Source organism: Notothenia coriiceps, unplaced genomic scaffold (assembly GCF_000735185.1).
Source record: "Notothenia coriiceps isolate Sejong01 unplaced genomic scaffold, NC01 NC01_scaffold00021374, whole genome shotgun sequence".
Taxonomy (NCBI): domain Eukaryota; kingdom Metazoa; phylum Chordata; class Actinopteri; order Perciformes; family Nototheniidae; genus Notothenia; species Notothenia coriiceps.
In genome coordinates, this window is record NW_011354075.1 from 47,316 (window position 1) to 50,813 (window position 3,498).

General features: G+C 47.7%; 1 long non-coding RNA gene across 1 annotated transcript in view; it reads right to left on the reverse strand.

Moving 5' to 3' along the window:
* LOC104953223 (uncharacterized) overlaps nucleotides 1-3,226 on the reverse strand; it is a 9,338-nt gene extending 6,112 nt beyond the window's left edge. Inside the window, exons 1-2 of the long non-coding RNA XR_799198.1 lie at nucleotides 3,118-3,226; nucleotides 2,557-2,719 (exon numbers count right to left, since the gene is read on the reverse strand). This is a non-coding gene — a long non-coding RNA (uncharacterized lncRNA). The remainder of the gene's footprint in view (nucleotides 1-2,556; nucleotides 2,720-3,117) is intronic.
* Between the last annotated feature and the right edge of the window lie 272 nt (nucleotides 3,227-3,498).

Genomic DNA, 3,498 nt, shown 5'->3' on the forward strand with positions numbered 1-3,498 from the left:
CTCTGTACTGCCTCGGTGTCTCTCTCGTCTGTTTAGTGAGTGGGAAATCGACTACAGTCTCGGTTCTTCTCGTCTCCGATGAAACCGACTGTTTTTTGAAGTCCCCCTTGGACCTAGATTTTCCAAGTTTACCTCGAAATGAGTCACGCGCATTGTGATTTCGGTTTGGGCTGGTAACTCCGCGGTTTCGCGCACTGTGTCCAGACTCAGAGACATGAGGGCAATCCTTTTGCAAAACAGTCTCACCCACTGATTTGTGGCACGACTGTGGTTTGGATGCACCGTTCTACTTTACCGTCGTCGTATACAAAACTGGCACGATATTCGGTTAAGGACAGGTCGTTGTCGACCTCCTTGCTGTCGTGCTCCGTCCCACTGGCATTGCCCCAGGTCACGAAAAGGGATGTGTGGTTTGCCTTGTAACAGGTAAACCGACACATCCTACACAACAAAGTCGTCGACGCGGCACTAGCGCAGTATACAACAACAGACAAGTGCTTAGTTGTGTACAACTAACATGTCGTTGCCCTGCATCACGACCAGATGAAAGGTATACCTGTTCATTAAGGGCGTGCAAAATATATACCGTCTAGTACTCGTGTACACAATAGTGGCCGGTGACAGGGGGGTGACGGACGCTGTACGGTGCAAGAGTCGGACGCCTCTCTACGCCAGACACTTGTGACGCCGACGCACTACAAGTGAGACGAGTCCCCGTGGGGGTGACTGCCACCTCTAGAAAGGGTCACAATCCAGTTTAGGTTTGGGTGCCTTCCTCCTTACATGTGGTACGCAGAGGAGACTGCGTGTCCCCAGCCTACGCGTCCGCTTATTTGGTGGAGACCTCAGAGGAGTGACAACTTCATCTGGGTCCCACCTCAGTAGGTGGACTGGTCGAACTATAGTACGAGATTGTCGCCGTAGTGCCTCTCCGCAGTGGCGGGCGCCCCACACTGCGGCGCTGTCCTCCTCTCGACAGGAAGTAGACGACACTCTCAGCGCGAAGAGTACACCCGAAAAATTTCGTGTCGGCAAATACGTCGCCCTCGGTACGACGGGATAGTTAGGCGTGCCTCCAAGAGAGTCCGCGCTCGTCGGCCGAAGACATTGGCCACTCGGTAACTATATTGATTTTCGCGGATACGGCAACTCACAGGGAAGACATATGATGTAGACAGAGATGGAGCTGTGTGGATGCGACAGCCGGTCGCGACATTCATTTCATGACGACTCCCGGCGCCCGCTGGTACGAGACTACACCGAGCAACCAACAGCTACCACTGCTCGGCTGCAGTCCTCGGGAGCGGCGGCAACGGGCACACTTGCGTCGGGTTCTCCCGGTCAGGCTTTTGCGGAGATGGCAGCTCAGCTGTTTTGCGCCCTAACCCGTTTTTTTATGCCAAAGGTGATCACAAGCTCTTTTAGATCAAGAGTGATAACTTTGGATGGCTTCTTTCCTCCTCCTTACACATCAGAGGAAGAAGCCACATCTCATTTCCTCTGTCCCGTGCGCACGCTGTCATGCTATATTGCACGCACGGCTGCTTTACGCAGCTCGTCTGTTAGTGCATTACAGAGAGCGCTCAATAGAGCAGCCTCTGTCTGCACAACGCTTGTTACACTGGCTGTGTGAGGCTGTGTCACAGGCGTACGTCTCCTCTGGGGTGGATCCCCCGGAGAACATCAAAGCGCACAGCACCAGAGGATTTTCATCCTCTACGGCGTTGCACGGAGGAATGACAGTGAAGGACATTTGCACTGCTGCATCTTGGTCTTCCCCCTGTTCTTTTATTCGGTTGTATTTGAGGGATATTTCCCAGGGCTCTCTGACACACTCAGTACTGAGTATCCTGTCAGAGTGAGTAATGTCGGGGACTCAACTGTGTGCCCTCTCTTCTGCCTGTCGGCACTTAGAGAGCTGCCCTTTTCCCCCTCTTTGATCGTTTTAACAAGTGGGACTTTGGTCTCTACTTTTTATAACGACAGGTAGCCTATTTAGCCTACCTTCTTTCCCTTATGGAGAATATTCATTTTTTAATGCTATATTCCCTGGGAATGTGATGCTCCATTACGCATGGCGAAATGGACATGGGTTATTAATTGAGAAGGTGTGTTTTTGTGCTTCTGGTAACGGACAGTGGGGCGTAGACTACATCCTGCTTCGCCCTTAACCCAATATCGATAGCCTTAGAAGGCGAAGGCTTACACGATATAGAACTGGGGTTACGTACTGTAACTCAGCTACTATGAGTATAGGCGCAGCCCTCTAAGTTTCGGGCCCCACTTGCTCCGCGAATAGCTGAAGAAAAGCTGTTTGTGTGGGAGCAGATTGTAGGGACTACTTCCTATTTAAACGGAAGTGAATCCGTAGGTGGGGCCCACGTCATAGGTGGGCGTGGATTAAGTCTGTCAGTGCTGCACACGTGCAGTGGGATTACACAATAGCGATAGCCTTAGAGGGCTGCGCCTATACTCATAGAAGCTGGGTTACAGTACGTAACCCCAGGTAGTAAGTGTTGGAGACAGGGCTACATGTTGTGCTTTGTTCATCCTCACTCAGGTTGTAGATGTGCTGCCAGATGGCTTCGGTCCAGCGCTGCGTGTATTCAGGAGAGGGAGGCGTCAGCCTGAAGGTTACTTCTTCTCCTTGATGCCATGTGATGATGTTTACAGTCTGGCAAAGGTCCGGATCTCTCTCTGACACACAGACGACAGTATCCTGACAGAAAAACACAAACACTCTCAATCATTTTTAAATAAACTGTTTGGATACTCATTTTAATTGTGATTGAAAGTAGATGGTTAAGAACTAAAGGTGTTTTTCAGATGATATGACCCTATGATATGGACTATTTTACTTTTTGTTTTTATATACCATTTTCTAATCCATTGTTTATCGCCCGAAAGGGCACAGGCCCCCGCCCGAAAGGTCACAACCCTTGGTTGTCATTCTGGCATTTTCTCAAAACCGTGAAAATATTGAAATATTAGATAATTGTACCTATTTGCCCCCTTAGCAATTGGAAAACAAGCAAAACATAAAAGACTTTACAAGGTGTCAAAAATAAATTCTCGAATAGTTTCCTTCATGTTCAAAAGGGATAATAAGAAGCTTACAATTTTTTTCTGGTCCTACTCCCTCTACCATACATTGTTCATGAACATAAAAAGTCCAGTTCATCGTCATCAGCATCCGTGATATTTGATTTGTTGTTTTAATCAAATCATCCCTTTGTAAAAAAAAAAAGAAAAAGATCTTTAAAGGTTAACCAAAACCATCAACGACAAGAAATAACAAGCAGGAAATCACCAGTCTTGCTCATAAACATTCGGGATTTTGTGTCTGAATAGTCTTTTCAGTTTAGATAAAGTAGCACAGTATTTCAGCTCATCATTACAGTTATTCCACAGATTAACACACTTTTGTTGTGATGCAGTGAAGTTTGGAATTTGTTCGTATAGATGGCATTTTTATATGCAGTTTCCTCTGCATTTGTT